The sequence below is a fragment of the Mesocricetus auratus genome, unplaced genomic scaffold (assembly GCF_017639785.1).
Source record: "Mesocricetus auratus isolate SY011 unplaced genomic scaffold, BCM_Maur_2.0 Super-Scaffold_100033, whole genome shotgun sequence".
Lineage (NCBI taxonomy): Eukaryota > Metazoa > Chordata > Mammalia > Rodentia > Cricetidae > Mesocricetus > Mesocricetus auratus.
In genome coordinates, this window is record NW_024429213.1 from 2,570,608 (window position 1) to 2,588,431 (window position 17,824).

General features: G+C 41.1%; 1 protein-coding gene across 1 annotated transcript in view; it reads right to left on the minus strand.

The window, feature by feature from the left end:
• Positions 1-319: 319 nt before the first annotated feature.
• Chst7 (carbohydrate sulfotransferase 7) overlaps positions 320-17,824 on the minus strand; it is a 35,865-nt gene continuing 18,360 nt past the window's right edge. The window contains exon 2 of the mRNA XM_005085730.4: positions 320-881. The gene's annotated coding sequence lies outside the window, so the exon portion shown is untranslated. The remainder of the gene's footprint in view (positions 882-17,824) is intronic.

A 17,824-nucleotide genomic window follows, 5' to 3' on the forward strand; every position in this document is an offset into this window, starting at 1 on the left:
GTAACTCCTGTTCCAGCGGATCTGATTTCCTCTTCTGACCTCCATGGGAACCAGGTACACACATGGTACACAGACATACATGCAGACAAAACACCCAAACAGGTAAAATACAACAAAAGAAAATTCCTGAACCCTATAGACAGTTTCCTTCATGGTTCTTAAATTCCTTTTATATAGACTACCTTTAGTGAATTCATGCAATTGAACCATTTCCCGGAATCTGCTTAGCAAAACAAAACAAAACAAAACAAAACTCTGATCATTAGCATGATGCTAGAATCATTTGACTGCACAGTTACAAAGCCACTAACTACAACAATTTGAAAGCAAAAAATGTTTCCATTTATTACAGCTCTCCTGCCCCCAGGAAAACTGACTTTTTAAAAAAATGGTTCGACAGGAGGAGGGCTCTTAAGGAAATCTAGATGGGTAATTCTTTTGGAAACAATACCACCCAGATCTTTTATTTAATATAAAGTAATTTAATCAAGATAGACACAACTGCACTTGGCCCTTGTTCACGTTGATGACTTTGTCCAGACATCTGCTGATGTGAAATGGAACCAGATCCCATTTCTTTGTTGTGAGGATGCCTTGTTGAAATGTCTCAAGCAGAGCCAAGTTCAGCTTGGGAACCAAAGCTTTTCCTATTTTATGGCCATAAATAATCACATTGCACTGTCACTTCCTTTCTGGAAACTTCATCTCAGCCAATGTGTCTGTCATTACTTAACAGCTTGTGATGTTCCTGACCAGCAGATTTTCACAGCAGTTGGTACCAAATCTGTCCCAGTCTCTGACTGTGTGATAGATTGCTTCCACCGTACAGCCTCTCCACTGTTGGTGCAGCATGCTGAGCTCACCTGTTTGTGGCCACTGACCTGGAAGGGAAAAAACAAAAGATGTTTGACCTTCACAGAAATCCAGTCTGTTGAACCCTGGTGATTTAAACTACAGCTTTCTTTATCCAAGTTATGTTAATCGAGTATTGAAAATGTGAGTGCCTATTATTTCTGCTTTGTGAAAGAGACAAGGAGAAAATGTAACTCGAAGTGTTCAATGAGGGTGAAAAGAAGATAACACAGGCTCCTTTGCAAATACTGCTGTGTTTATACAGCCACCAAGGTGGGATGCCCCTTGAAAGGAGCTTTCTGCCACTCTGTCCAGGGAAGCAGGTAGGCTAACTGCAGATCTTCACCTCTCCCTCTGCTCCTCCAAATCCACTCTGCAGTTTAATTCCCACATCTGCAGCAGAACACTTGCTGCAACCTCCCTTCCCTAGCTGCTCCCATTTCCAGGGGATTCCACAGATCTTCCCCCAACTCATTGCTTTATCCCAGCTCCCTAACTCCAGCAGGGATTCTCTGGAAACACACAGGCCATTCCTGCCAGGGAAGCAGGTAGGTGAACTACAGATTAGCACTTCTCTCTCTCATCCTCCAAGTTCAATACCCACTCTCATCCCAGGCTCTGTAGCACATCTATTGTGAACTCTCCTTGTGGAAGGAAATGAATAAAACAGTTCAAGACCTGAAAGTGGAAATAGAATCAATAGAAGAAACCCAAACTGAGGAACATACAGAAGGGAAACATTTAGGAACTTGAACAGGAACCACAAAGGCAAGCTTCACCAACAGAATACAGGAGACAGAAGACAGAATCTCAGATGTTGGAGATAGGATAGAAGAAATAGATAAATCAGTTATAAAGTGTTAAATCTAAAACTCCTGGCTCAAAAGATCCAGGAAATATGGGATACTATGAAAGGTCCAAATCCAGTAATAGTAACAGAGGAAGAAGAAGAAACATGGGCCAAAGACACAGGAAATATTTTCAACAGACTCTTAGAAAATTTCCCTAACCCAAAGAAGGAGGTATCTATCAAGGTACAAGAAGCATACAGAGCAATTTGGATCACAAATGAAAGCCCCCTTGGCACATAATCAAAAATACTAAATGTACAGAGTGAAGAAGGAATATTATAAGTTATGTGGGAAACATCAAGTAACATATAAAGGCAGACCTATTAGAATTACAACTGTTTTCTCTCTTCTCAGTGGAGATTCTAAAAGCCAGAACAGAAGGGCCTGGAGAGCTGTGCTGCAGACTCTAAGAGACCACAGATGCAAACCCACTTTACCCAGCAAAACTTTTAACTACTACAAATGGAGACAAGATATTCCATGATAAAGTCAGATGTAAGCAATATCTATCTAAAAATACAGCCCTACAGAAGGGGCTAGAAGGAAAATTCTAACCTAAAGAGATTAACTACACCCAAGAAAACACAGGGAATAACCCCACACCAGCTAAATGAAAACTTGGGAAACACACAAATACACATACCCCACAACCGCCGCCACCAACACTGTAGCACAAATAATAAAAACCCAGAGACAGATTTTAGGGTTCAAGCTGAAGATCAGAGAAGCAAAGTGGCCAGCCACAAGCTCTTACCTCTACCTCATATTGAAAGGGCGATCCTGTCTCCACTAATCCTCAAATTGAATCTGACTGTATATGTCTCCCCCAAACCTCAGACTCAGAGACTGCACTGAGCTCCTGTCTTATATTCGTCTCTCTGGTTAATCCTTTCATCAGGCATGTCATCCCAAGTGCTGGGATCATAGGTGTGGGCTCTGTTTCTCTTTAGACTGATTCACTCTCATGTAGCCCAGGGTGGCCTTGAACTCAGAGAGATCCATCTGCCTCCATCTCCCGAGTGCTCCATTGCCTGCCTCTGTGTCTAACTTGTGTGGTTAGCTTTGCACAGTAATCTTCAGGCAAGCTTTATTTGTTAGATCATAAACAAAATATCACCACAATCAATCATGATCAAGTAGGCTTCTTTCCAGAGATGGTTCAAATATCTGAAAACCTATTTGACACAGTAATCCACCATATAAATAAACTGATAGAAAAAAACCACATGATCATCTCAGATGCTGAAAAAGCCTTTGACAAAATCCCACACCTCTTCATGAAAAAAATCCTGGAAAGACCAGGGATACAAGGGGCATACCTAAACATAATAAAGGCAAATTACAGCAAGCCAACAGCCAACATCAAATTAAATGGAGAGAAACTCAAAACAGTTGCATTAAAATCAAGAATGAGACAATGTTATTCACTCTTTGTATATCTATTTGTCTTATTTAGGATGTCTATTGCTGTGAAAAGACACCATGACCACTGCAACTGTTATAAAGTAGCTCCATACAAAATTGACTCACAAAAATAAGTGGCCCTCCTATATACAATGATAAATGACATAACTCCTATATACAAATATAGACTGAGAAAGAAACCAGGGAAACAAGACCTTTCACACTAGTCTCACATAATATATAACATCTAATGAAGTAAGTGAAAGATTTGTATGATAAAACTTTGTTCATTGAAGAAAGAAATTGATTAAGATATCAGATGTTGGAAAGATTGCCCATGCTCAATTAATCAATAGGATTAATACAGTAAAAAAATGGCCATCCTACCAAAATCAGTCTCAGATTCAATGCAATCCTTTTCACAATTCCAATGCAGTTCTTCACAGTTTTCAGCGTCATATGAAAACACAAGAAAACCAGGATACCTAACACTAGCCTGAATAATAATAGAACTGTGAGAAGTATTACTATCTCTGATTTCAAATTGTACTTTTGAACGATGATAATAAAACAGCATGGTATTGGCACAAAAACAGACATGTTGATCAATGAAACAGAATTGAAGACCCAGACATAAATCCACACACCTATGGACACCTGATTTTTATAAAGAAGCCAGAAACACATACTGGAAAAAGCATCTTCAACAAATGGTATGGGTCTAAATGGATGTCAGAATGTAGAATAATGCAAATAGATCCATATTGATCACCCTGCACAAAACTCAACTCCAAGTGGATCAAAGACCTCAACATAAAACCAGATACACTGAACCTTATAGAAGAGAAAATGGGCAATAGCCTTGAACACTTTGGCACAGAAGACAACTTCTTGAACAGAACACTGACATCATAGGCACTAAGAACAACAATTAACAAATGGGACCTCATGAAACTGAGAAGCTTCTGTAAGGAAAAGGACACAGTCATTCAGACAAAACAGCAGCCTACAGAATGGGAAAATATTTTTACCAACTACACGTCTAATAGATGGATAATGAGCAGAAACTAGATATCCCAGACACTTAGGGCAAAACCAAGTATTACTTGTCTTTAAAAAATTTGACAAAATGACTCCTAATGATATTCTACTATCTAACAGATAAGTGCCTTGTTCAGCCATCATCAGAGAAACTTCCTAGTGCAACATATGGGAACAGATACAGAGACCCACAGCCAGACATTTTATACACACACACACACACACACACACACACACACACACAGAGAGAGAGAGAGACAGAGACAGAGAGACAGAGAGAGACAGAGACAGAGAGACAGAGGGGAGAGGGAGAGAGAGAGAGAGAGAGAGAGAGAGAGAGAGAGAGAGAGAGAGAGAGAGAGAGAGAGAGAGAGGATAGAGAGACAGACAGACCTTGGAACACAGAGCTCCAAATGGGAAGTCTCCATCAAATCCCTCCCCTCAGAGCTCAGAGAACCTTGCAGAAGTAAAGGTGGAAAGAGTAGAGGACACTAGGGGAACAAGGCCCTCTAAATAAACATGGGCAAAGTTCTTTGAGCTCACAGAGATTGGAGCAGCATGCACAGGGCCTGCATGGGTTTGCACCAGGTCCTCTGCATATGTATTACAGCTTTCAGCTTATTATTTTTGTGGGAACCCTGAGTGGGTGAACAAGTGGGTCTCTGATTTTTGTGCCTTCTCTTGAACTCTTTTCCTTCTGTTGGTTTGCCTTGTTCCACTTGGATGTGATGGTATTTGCTTTATTTTGTTATATTTTATTTTTTGATTGGTTATCTCCTAGAAGCCTGTTTTTTTCTAATGAGAGACAGAAAAGGAGTGGATGGGGGGACTTGGAAGAGCAGAGGGAGGGGAAGCTATAATCAGGATATATTGTATGAGCCAAGAATCTCTTTTCAATAGAAGGGGAGTGGAGAAAGAAAAGAGCTTTCTGGGGCATGCTGGGAAGATGGGGGAGGAGCTGGGATTGTAGTTACACCTTTAGATAAACAAGGTAACTCTAAACCTCTTTTATATATGTTTGTAGATATGTTTCAGGAAGCTTGCACAGTAGTAATTTCCATATCACTCTTTCAAAGGTCTTTAGTGTTAGTGATCCTTCCTTATGCTCCCTCATCTACTCTTCCTTCCCATCTTCCACCCCATTTAACTCTTTCATTATACCCTTTCCCCCTTCATACTTATGTACTATCTCCACTTTACTTTAAATCACCCTCATAGCCTTTAACAGTTTCTGCCATCCATGGGTACTCCACTTTAAACACTTTTATCTAGAGATTCAAATCTAGCATCCATACATTAGAGAGATCATATGACATTTACTTTTCTGAGTCTGGGTTACCTCACTCATAATCATTATTTCCAGCTCCATCCATTTACCAGCAAATGCTCTAATTTATCTTCGGAGCTGATTAGTATCCCATTGTGTTTATGAATCACTCTTTCATTATACATTCCATTCATCTGTTAATGGACGCCTAGGCTGTTCCCATTGCTGGCTATTATGGGTAAAGTAGTAATGAACATAGATGACTAAGTGTCTCTGTAATAAGATAGAGTCCTTTGAAAATATGCCCAGGAATCAGCCTGGGAATCCAGCATGGGACTGATCAAGACCCCCTGAATGTGGGTGTCAGTGAGGAGGCATGGGTAATTTATTGAGCGTTGGGCAGTAGATCAGTACTCATCCCGAGTATACACACGGACTTTGGACTCCCATCCAACAATGTGAGATGCACTCTCACCCTGAACTCTTGGGGGAGGGTCTAGGCCCTGCTCTGGATGAAATGACAGACTATGGACACCCCCATGGAGGGCCTCACCTTCCCTGGGGAAATGAGGGGATAATGGGGGGGCTGGGGGAGGGCACGGGAGGAGGGGAGGGAAAGGAAGGGGGTCCTGGAACTGACTTGTGAAACAACCTTGTTTCTAATCTAAATTTAAACTTAAAAATAAATTTAAAAAGAAAATATGCCCAGGAGTAGTATTGCTGGATCATGTTGTAGATCTATTTCTAATTTTTTTGAGGAACCTACACACTGATTTCTATGAAGCCATACTAGTTTATACTCCTTCCAACAGTGAATAAATGTTCCCTCTTTCCCAATTCATGCCAGCATTTGTTGTCATTCATTTGTTCTTATATATTCTAGATACTAACGACACTATCAGATGTATAGCTAGTAAATATTTTTTTTCATTGTGTAGGCTGCCTCTTCACTTAATATTTTTGCTGTACGGAAGCTTTCTAGTTTCATAAGGTCACATTTGTCAACTGTCTACCACCCCCCTGAACATGTCTGATCTTGCCACCAGCTTCTTGATTTGGGGGCCATCATTCTGATATTAGATGTGTATGAAATTTAGCATTTTTCTAATGTGGTAAAGTTGTCCATCAGTTTAGTAGAACTACTGATGCTTGGCATGGGTACATGACTTTAATCCCAGCACTCTTGAAGAAGAGGCAGGTGAATCTCTTGAGTTCAAGGTCAGCCTGTTCTATATAATGTGTTCCAGGACATCCAGGGCTACAAAACAGGGAGAGCTGTCTCAAAACAAAACATACAAACAAAACCCAAAATTACTGGTAAGGAGTTTGTAGAGGAAGACCTTCCAAAATTATTAGAAATGTACAATAAAAGATCATATTAAGAGCCGGCCAGATTTATCTGTAGTGCACGAATGGGTCTTGTGAGTCCATTCCCCATGGAGGGATACTCTCTCAGCCTAGATACACAGGGGAGGGCCTAGGCCCTGCCTCACATGACTTGACAGATTTTGATGATCCCCCATGGAAGGCCTCACCCTCCCTGAGGAATGGATGAGAGAGTTGGTGGGGGGAATGGGAGGACGGAAGGGAGAGAGAACTGGGATTGGCATGTAAAATAAGATTGTTTTTTAATTTAAATAAAAATTAATTTAAAAAAAAGAAGAAAAGAGCTGGTCAGATGTCCCAGTGCCAAGCATGACTTTGATCCTGGGACCTTCTTGCACACATTCCCTGTGGCATGCACATGCCCCCACCCACAGTGTTCACAACATACAATCAAAATGTAGTTTTAAAAATCTAAAACTTGCAGGGGTAGCACTTCTTCTTTTGGAACACCTGGGTTCAGCTCCCAGAACCCATGTGGCAGCTGAAAAATTTGATGCACATTTCTGGCCTCTGAGGGCACTGTATGCTTGTGGTGCACAGACAGATATGCAAGCAAAACACCTATACATGTAAAATACAGGTAAATAATAAATAACCAGTTCAAGATGGGTGTGGTGATAATAATTGTGACAATTATTCTTGGTTGTCAACTTGACTACATCTGGAATTAACTACAACCTAAGCATCTGGGTACACCTGTGAGGGATTTTTCTTAATTAAATCATTTGAAATGAGAAGACCCACCTTTGATCTGTTTCCTCCCCAAGTTGTTTTAGTTATGGTGTGTCGTTTCAGCAGCTAAGACACCTCCTTTCAGATAACTCTAGCTTGTGTCAAGTTGACATAAAACTAGTCAGCCAGGAATAAATACTGATCTATGGAGGGATGCTCTCAGCCTGGACACATGGGGGGAGGACCAGGATTATATGACAAAGTCTGAAAATCTCTCACGGAAGGCCTTACCCTCCCTGGGGAGCAGAAGGGAGATGGAGTGGGATAGAGGGTTGGGAGGAATGGGGGCCGGGGGAGGAGGGGAGGGAAAGGGAACTGAGAGTAATATGTGTAAAAAGTTAAGTAAAATATAAAAACACTAGTCAGCAACCCCATCCTAGCTGTAACCAAGAAGGTGCCAGTGTGCTGCTAGCGGAGGCTTACTAGAATGATTGAAACAAGATTCAGAGATAAAGAACATAATGCCCTAAGTGTGCAAAACATGATGAAAAGAGCACTCACTTTTCAAACAAAGAACCAAGAAAATTCCACCCTGAATGAGAAAGAACACTTGACATTGCAATACTGACACAACACTATTATTAAAATAACCAGAAATAATCTTAAAGCGGCATTATGGCTAATCTTTGAGGTCTGCTTGACCTGGATCTGGAGTCAACTAAAAGGCAAGCTGTTGGTCACATCTGTGAAGGATTTTTATAATTAGGTTATTTGAAGTGGAATTTCTACTCTAAATGTGGGTGGGACATTCTGGTAGCAGCCCAGATAAAAAGCAAGCCTGAGAAAAAAAGTTTTTGCCTTCATGCCATTCTTGCCAGCAATTTCATCTACACTACACTGCTGCTACTGCTTTTTTTTGGTTTTTATGAGACAGGGTTTCTCTGTATTGTTTTGGAGGCTGTTGGTCCAGCCGGGCCTCGAACTCACAGAGATCCGCCTGCCTCTGCCTCCCGAGTGCTGGGATTAAAGGCGTGCGCCAACACCACTCGGCTCTGCTGCTACTTCTTCTAAGTGCATTGCTAATACCAGAACCCAACCTCTTCAGGATTCCAACATGGAGTGAAGACAAGCTGTTCTCTAGAAACTTCCCCTACCTTCAGCACTAGATTGGGACTACTGAGGCATTCTGCCTCATGATCAAAGAAGCTACTGTGTTCTCAACTTCTCTAGTGTGAAGATAGCCATTGTTAGATGACTCAGACCATACAGAATAATAAAATCTAATAAATCTTTTAATATATATTCATTCTATGGGTTCTGTTCCTCTAGAGAAGCCTGTTGGATACAGGCATTTATCATTAAACTGCTTCAACTAGCAATTACAAACACAATTGAAATAAAAATGATAAACGTTCATCAAAGAAATACATTTTTAAGGAAACAAATGGAAAACAAAAGTGTTGAGAGAAGGTCTTACTATGTGACTTAGGTTAGCCTTGACTTGGTGATCCTCCTGCCTTAGACTTCAGGAGTACTGCTGGAATTACAGGTTTGTGCAATCATACCTGACAACCAGCTGGAAATTTTAGATCTGTAAAATACAATAACAAAAAAACCCTCTCTGGGTGGGATGGACTGCAAAACATGCTGACTGCATAGAGAATTACCAAATCCTGAGGCAGGAGATATAGCTTTGGTGGTACAGAGCACTTGTAGAGGACTAAAGTTTGGTTCCCAATCTACATGGTGATTCAAAACCACCTGGTGACGGTTGGTGGTGGTGCACTCAGGTGGATCTCTGTGAGTTCAAGACCAGCCTGGTCTACAGAGAATTCCAGGACAGGCTCCAAAGCTTCAGAAATACCCTGTCTTGAAAAAAAACACAAAAAAATCCACCTGTAATTCAAGTTCCAGAATTAACCAATGCTCTCTTCTGGCCTCAGTGGGCACCAGGTGTTGCCCATACATACATGCAGTTACTGAGTTACTGAGCCTGGAGAGATGATTCAGAGGTTAAGAGCACCGGCTACTGTTCCACAGGTCCCGAGTTCAATTCCCAGCAATCACATGGCAGCTCACAACTGTCTGTAATGAGACCTGGTGCCCTCTTCTGGTGTGCTGGCATTTACTGTATACATAATGATTAAAGAAATTTTTTTAAAAAGAATTATTGAATTTGGAAACGAAACAACAGATCACTCAATGCAAGCAAAAGAAAACAGTGGGGAACAAAAAAGATGAACAGAGGGCCAGGTGTGGTGATCCTAACACTTGGAGACAGAGGCAGGCAGATTTCTGAGTTTGCAGTCGACCTGGTCTACATAGTGAACATCAATGTCACACAGGGCTACATGGAGAGAACCTGACTCAAAACAAAATGAAGCAACAAAAAAGATGAATAGACTTGCAAAGACTGGTGTACTATAATAACTAACTGATCTAACTTCATGCCATGAGAGTTCCAGTAGGAGGTTGAAAGAGTACTTGAAGAAGTAAGGTTGAAATTTCCATAGATTTGACAAAAGACATAAATCCACAGATTCAATAAGGTCTGAGAATGTTAATAAAGGAGGACCCAAAGAAAACTACCCCCAAACACAGCACAATCAAGTTTCAGAAAAGTAAATTCTAGCTAGGCATGGTGGTTCACACCTACAATTTCAGCACTTTGAAGTTATCCTGGGATAGACAAACTCTGTTTCAATAATTTAATTAGGTTAATTGATTAATCAAATTAAGAAAAGTCCTGAAAGAAAGTGGAGAGAAATGACATTTTATGAGACAATGTAATGGATTTCATACCAGAAAGCATGGAGTTTTGAAGTAAGTGTCACATATTTTCAGTGTTGGAAAGTAACAGACAACTCAAATTTCTGTATTCCATAATGATAACCTTCAGGAAGATGTTGCAATAATGTAAAGTTGGTTGTTGTACAATAACAGCTAAAGGAAATTTTCCAACTGAAAGCAAGTAATAAAGGAAGAGTAGCACATGCCACAAACAGAACAGAGTAAGAAAAATACAAGTAAGCAAATGGACTCTTCTCATGTTTTAAAAAGTATATTTACTGTGTGTGTGTGTGTGTGTGTGTGTGTGTGTGTGTGTGTCTGCACACACCCACACGTGGGAGGCTATGCATGCTCATGAATGGAAAAGGGAAAAAAGAGGACGTTGGGTGTCCTGCTCTATTATTCTCCACCTTATTCCTTTGAGATAGGGCCCTGAACCTGGAGCTAGGCTGGCAATCAGCAAACTCCAGCCATTCTCCTGTCTCTAAAGCACTGGGGTTGTGGATATACAAGCCCATGCCCCACTTTTTATATGGGTTCTGTGTATCTACACTCAGGTTCATTTTTTGTTTGTTTGGTTGGTTGGTTGGCTTTGTTTTGTCAAGACAGGGTTTTTCTGTGTAGTCTTGACAGTCCTGGTACTCACTCTGTAGACCAGGCTTGCCTTAAACTCAGGATCTCCTGCCGCTGCTTCCCAAGTGCTCGGGTTAAAGGGGGCACCACCACTGCCTGGCTGCACACGGGTTCTTTTTATTTTTGTTAGAAATTTTCATTTATTTTACATACCAACCACAATTTCCCCTACCTCCTCTCTTCACGCTGCCTCCCCCATCTCCCATCCCCTCCCCACTCCCATCCAACCCCACCCATCCACTCTGTGCAACAAGTACTCTTTTCTGAGGAGCCATCTTCCCCAGATCAAAAATTATATTTGATTTTAAGGCAAATTTACATCGAACGATTTTGCTTTCAATATATACGGAGAAAATATTTAACAGAATCATAGAAAGGGAACAAGTTAAAGAGACCCCAATGCAGATTGGTTTTATGTACTTATCCAGATAGAGCAAATAGTTGACTCAAGTAGGCTGGGATGAGTTGCATATGTTCAAGCCGTAGGAACCACTGAAATACATAGATGTCTGCTCAGAAATACTGCAGAAAAATTAAAGTGAAGTTTTGAAAAAATTCAAATAAGAAAAGGCAGAAAGGGGAAACCAGAAAATGACAGATAAACAAATTCAGTTTGAAAAACAGCAGAAGTAAGCCCTAAAAATACCAATAATCATCTTATAAATGTTTTCAATACTTGATAACCTGGGTAAAATGCACCAATTCCTTGAAAGCACAAAACTACTGTAACTCTACCAGTATGAAGTGGACGATCTGAAAATTTTCATAATACTAAAAATCTGGAGTTAATAGTTAAGACTCATTCAAAGGAAATTTCCTGGCCCATATAGTTTCAATGGATAATTCTACCAAATTGTTCAAAGTAGAATTGACATCAATATGATACAATGGTTTCTGTAAAATTATAGACCAGTTTTACCCAGATACTAAAGCCAGCCAGACATTGTGAAAACTGCCAGTTAGTAGCTCTTAAGAACTTGCATGGAATTATTTTTGCATTTTTATGTTGCTCTTTGAAACAGGGTGTCTTTTTTATTGAAAATAGATTTTTCTCTCATACAATACATCCTGACAAGTTTCCCCTTCCTCCACTCCTCCCAGGTCCCCCATACCCCCCTCTGCTGCAGATCCACCTCCTCCATTTCCCTTCATTTCAAACAGACTGCATAGGATCTACAAAGGCCCCAAGGTAGGAAAGAGTTTGGCATCATGAACATGAGCAAAGATCAGTGCAGCTGGAGAGATGGCTCAGTGGTTAAGAGCGCTGACTGCTCTTGCAGAGGACCTAAGTTCAGTCTCCTGCACCCACACAGCAGCTCACAGTTGTCTGTAATGTTAGTTTCAGGAGATCCAACAGCCTTTGTGGGTACCAGGCATGAAAGCAGTACACAGACATACATGCACACTTCCAAGAGACAACAACCAAACATGACAAAATAAGACACAATGAGATAAGGCAAAAGCCCTCACATTGAGGTTGAACAAGGTAACCCATTCTGTATTCCAGATTGTCCTGGAAATTACTATGTAGCCTAGACTGGCCTGGAACACATGACCTTACACATGCTGAGATTAGCACATGCTCAGAATACAATTGTACACAACTACATCTATCAGAGATTTTTCTTTTCTTTCTTTTTTGTTCAAGACAGGGTTTCTCTCTGTAATCCTGATTGTTCTTGAAATCACAAGAGATCCTCCAGCCTCTGCCTCCCTAGTGCTAGGATAAAAAGATCTTCCAACAACAAAATACAAATGGGTTTATAAATCAAAACAAAATTGGACTATACAAGTCTGGTCCATTATTCAATCATCAGTCCACATAAAATTAATAGACTAAAGAAGAAAAATGCATGATTGTTTCTGATCAGTTGATACAGAAAATGATTTTGACAACATTTAGCATCCTTCCATGTTAAAAAAAACTTAGCAAACCAGGTATAAAGAGAACTTTCTCAACTTGATAAAGAACATTTGAATAAACCCACATGTAGACTCATTCTTTTTGATTAAGTCTAAACATTTACTTCTTAAGATCAAGAACAAACCTCAACATGAATGCAGCCACACTGAGACTCTTAGAAGAGAAGATGGGAGGTACCCTTGAACGAATTGGTACAGGAGACAGCTTCCTGAACATAACACCAGTAGCACAGACACTGAGATTGACAGTTAATAAATAGGACCTCCTGAACCTGAGAAGCTTCTGTAAGGCAAAGGACACAGTCAGCTAGACAAACAGGCAGCCCACAGAATGGGAAAAGATATTCACTAACCCCACATCTGGCAGAGGGCTAATCTCCAAAAATTACAAAGAACTCAAGAAGCAAGTCTCCAAAACACCAAGGGATCCAATTAAAAAGTGGGCTACAGAACTAAACAGAGAATTCTTAATAGAGGAATATAAAATGGCTGAGAGACACTTAAGAAAGTGCTTAGCATCCTTAGCCATTGGGGAAATGCAAATCAAAACAACTCTGAGATACCATCTCACTCCTGTCAAAATGGCTAAAATAAAAAACTCCAATGACAGTTTATGCTGGAGAGGATGTGGAGAAAGGGGAACACTCCTCCACTGTTGGTGGGAGTGCCAACTCGTACAGCCACTTTGGAAATCAGTATGGAGATTCCTCAGGAGAATGGGAATCAGTCTACCACAAGACCCAGCAATTCCACTCTTAGGCATATATCCAAAGATGCCCATTCATACAACAATGACATCTGTTTCACTATGTTCATAGCAGCATTATTTGTAATAGCTAGATCCTGGAAGCAACCTAGATGCTCCACAACTGAAGAGTGGATAGAGAAAATGTGGTACATTTACACAATGTGGAAAAAATGGAATCTTGAAATTTGCAGGCAAATGAGTGGCACTAGAAGAAACCATTCTGAGTGAGGTAACCCAGTCACAAAAAGACAAACATGGTATGTACTCACTCATATATGGATTTTATACATGAAGCAGAATCACACAGCCAGAGAGTCTGGGAAACAGGGAGGACATTAAGAGAGATATGCATGGTACCTCAGAGAAGGGGAATGTGACAGGATCCCCTGAGTGGACTGGGAGTATGGGGAGAGGGGACAAGGAGCTGGGGTAAAGTGAGGGGAAGAAGAGGGGAGAGGAGGACATGGGGGCACAGGAAAGTTGAGTCTGGGGTAGGATAGAGGATAGCAGGATGAGAGATACCATAATAGAGGAAGTCATTACAGGCTTGAGGAGAGATGTGGCACTAGTGAGATTTCCAGAGATCTACAAGGATGGCACCAACTGGTAATCTAAGCAATAGTGGAGAGACTACCTTAAATGCCCTTCCTTGATTATGAGATTGATGACTACCTTATATGCCATACTAGAGCCTTCATCCAATGGCTGATGGAAGCACAGGCAGACACCAACAGCTAAACACTGAACTGAACTCCTGGAACCCAGTTGCAGAGAGGGAGGAGTGATGAGCAAAGGTGTCAAGACCAGGCTGGAAAAACCCACAGAAACAGCTGACCAGAACAAGGGGGAGCTCATGAACCCGAGACTGATGGCTGAGAGGCCAGCATGGGACTGATCCAAACCCCCTGAACGTGGTTGTCAGTGAGGAGGCCTCTGGTACTAGATCAGTATTTATCCCTGGTATCGGATTGGACTTTGGGAGCCCATTCCACATGGAGGGATACTCCCTCAGCCTGGACACATGGGGGAGGGCCTAGACTCTGCATGGACGATATCACAGATTTTGGAGATGCCCCATGAAGGGCCTCACCCTCCCTGGAGAGTCGAGTGGGAACTGGATGGGGTGTTGGGGTGGGGATGGCTGAGGGAGGAGAGGAGAGAGGAGGAGCTTGGACTGACACGTCAAGCAAGCTTGTTTCTAATTTAAATAAATAGAAACAAGAAAAAAATCAAGAAGAAGAAAAGATGTTTGTGCTTTTCAACTTTTCACTCTTGGATGATAACCACTGGACCAGCAAGGTTCTTATTCAACACAGTACACAGTCCTAGCCAATGCAATGAGGACAGAAAGAGGAAAACCATAGGTACATGTAAGGAAAATACACTCCTGTTTGCAGGTGACATGATTATATATGTAGAAATACTGTGAATGTATTAAACAGTGAAATAAGTGAATTTAGCAAGTCTTCAAAATAAGCTCTCTCTCTCTCTCTCTCTCTGTGTGAGTGTGTGTGTGTGTGTGTGTGTGTGTGTGTGTGTGTGTGTGTGTGTAATGTAAGTGACTGGTTGTAAACACACATGTGGAGGCCAGTAGTTGACACTAGATGTTTACTTCTATCACTCTCCACCTATTTATGTGTTTGTTTTTATGTCTATGGGTGTTTTGCCTGTATGTATGTCAGTGTACCATATCGGTGCCTAGTACCTACAGACCAGATCCCCTGGGCCCGGAGTTATTGATGGTTGTGAGTTGTCATGTAGGTGCTAGGAATTGAACCTGTGATACCCTGGAAGAACAGCTGGTGCTCTTAACTGCAGAGCCCTCTGTCTCTGCAGTCCCTCTGCCTTATGGTTTAAGAAAGGGCATCTTCCTGGATTGAATGTCACTATCTCAACTAGACTGGCTGGCCAGTGGGCCTTTGGGACCTTCCAGTTTCTGCTGTCATAGTGCTGAGTTTACAGATATGTGCCATGTGCCCAATTCTTACATGAGTGCTGGGGATCACACAGGTTTTAGTACCAGGCACTTTATCCATTGAATTATTTCCCCAGCCATAAGATCAATATTTTTAAAAATTCTTGCTTCACCTGGACAGTCTATGGGGCCTCTGGGAGTGGAACCAGTATTTATCCATAAAGTAAATGGACTTTGGGAGCCCATTCCCCCAAGGAGGGATACTCTCTCAGCCTAGACACAGTGGAAAGGGCCTACGCCCTGCCCCAAATGATGTGACAGACTTTGATGATCCCCATAGAGGGCCTCATCCTCCCTGGGGAGTGGATGGGGGGTTGCTGGAGGGCATAGGGGGATGGAAGGGAGAGGGAACTGGGATTGATATGTAAAATAAAATTGTTTCTAAATTATATAAAAAAGTTGGGCAGTGGTGGCCCATGCCTTTAATCCCAGCACTGGGGATGCAGAGGCAGGTGGATCTCTATGAGTTCGAGGCCAGCCTGGTCTACAGAGTTAGTTCCAGGACAGGCTCCAGAGCAATACAGAGAAATGCTGTCTTGAAAACAAAAACAAAAACAAGATCCTTAAAGCAAAACAAAAAATTCTTGCTTCTCAACACTAGAAATGATCATGTTAAAGTCAAATTTTAAAATTTGTGTTATTTATAGTAAGTTAATGTAAATTAAATAACTGTAGCTGTAATCAATTGTCCTGAAATCTGTAAGTACCATTGATAGAAGCCAAGCAAGAGGTAAAGCAATAGAGGTGTACTGTGTTGGTCGATTCAAAGACTCAGTGTTAGCAGGGTATGATGGTGCTCGCCTGTAATCACAGCACTGCCGAAATATAGACAGGGAGCCTGAGAGTTCAAGACAAGCCTGTGGTACACAGAGAAATTCTATCTCAAAATAATAAACAAAAATATATTTATTAATCTAACTGATGTCTAAGATCACAAAATTCCCATCAAATTCTATCAATGATATTTATAGATACAGAGAAGTTTATTCTAAAACATGGGAAAGGAAGGAACTAGAAGTTGAGAAACTAGTTCAATGCTAAAATCCTTGCCTTGTAAATATGAAGACCTGAATTTGGTCCCTAAATCTCATGTAATAATGTTGGGTGTGGTGAGACGAGGTTTATAATCCTAGTGCTGAGGAAGCAGAGACAGACTGGAGTTCAGTGGCCAGCCAGTCTAGCCTAATTGGTGAGCTCCAGTCCAATGAGAAACTACCTTTCAAAGGAAATAAACAGCATTTTCAAGATGACACCTGAAGATTTCCTCTGGCCTTTACATACACTTGCACATGCACTTAAAACAACAACAACAACTTTCCAAGGACTGAACAAATTAAAGGGCAGATGTCCAGGAACGCATTTCATATAGCCAGCCAAAAACTGTCAAGGCTAAAACAAAACAAAACCAGTTCCTGCTTAGGAAAATAAGCATGAATGATGAAAAGGTTATCACAATGAACAGTGCTTGTAACTACATAGATGGAACTTGCAAAGTTTTCAAAAACCTTCTCTCAAACCTGTGCAGAAAGAGCTGATCCATCCCTTGGCAGCATCATGAAAATGAACCAGCTTAAGTTGGTCAGTAGCTCAGTTGTACCAGAGTGATGGTGTACCAAATTCCCCCAAAGAGCAACAAATTGAATGTTTTATAAATAATAATAGTAATAATAATAATAACAATAAGGGGACTAAAGAGATGGCTCAGAAGTCATGAACACTTGTGGTTCTTGTAGAAGAGCTGGGTTCAGACCCTGGCACCCACATGGCAGTCTCAACCAACAAACAAACGAACAAACAAAGCCTCTGCGAACAGGGAAATAAAGAATGAATAAGGACAAGCTAGGTTGAGGATCTGTTAGAAGAGGTCTGGAGGTAGGAGGAAGGATTTACACATTTGAGGGACACAAAAGACATTCTGGGGCTGGGTTGCTATTCAGTGGCAAATGACTTTCTTAGTTTGAGTGTGAGACCCTGAGTTTAGTCTTCAGCACTGCAATAAATAAATAAGGTTTACTTTTTGCCAGGCGTTGGTGGCACACACCTTTAATCCCAGCACTAGGGAGGCAGAGGCAGGTGGATCTCTGTGAGTTCGAGGCCAGCCTGGTCTACAGAGTAAGTTCCAGGACAGACTCCAAAGTAATACAGAGAAACCCTGTCTCGAAAAACAAAAAAAAATGTTTACTTTTCAAAACATCTTATAATGAAAAGACAAAATTGACACTGAGAGAAAATACTTATAACCATATATCTGATGAAGAACTTGTATCTAAAATATATAAGTA